Below are 207 nucleotides of genomic sequence, written 5' to 3'. Positions count from 1 at the left end.
CCCCGGGCCAGGTCCCGGCCCCAGTCCCGGCTTTCCGAAACCCAAGGCCAGGCCGGGGAGAGCCTCCCCCGGGCCCCGATGGAGCCTCCATTCCGGGTGCCCCGGAACCCCGGCCGGCTTGCAGGACGGAGGGGTATTCCCTCACCACCGGGCCCTGCCAGACTGGGCTCAGGCCCCAGGCCAGGTCCCGGCCCCAGTCCCGGCTTT

The sequence above is a fragment of the Lissotriton vulgaris genome, chromosome 5 (genome assembly GCF_964263255.1).
Source record: "Lissotriton vulgaris chromosome 5, aLisVul1.2, whole genome shotgun sequence".
NCBI classification, from domain to species: Eukaryota; Metazoa; Chordata; class Amphibia; order Caudata; family Salamandridae; genus Lissotriton; species Lissotriton vulgaris.
Note: the sequence above shows the minus strand (reverse complement) of the source record.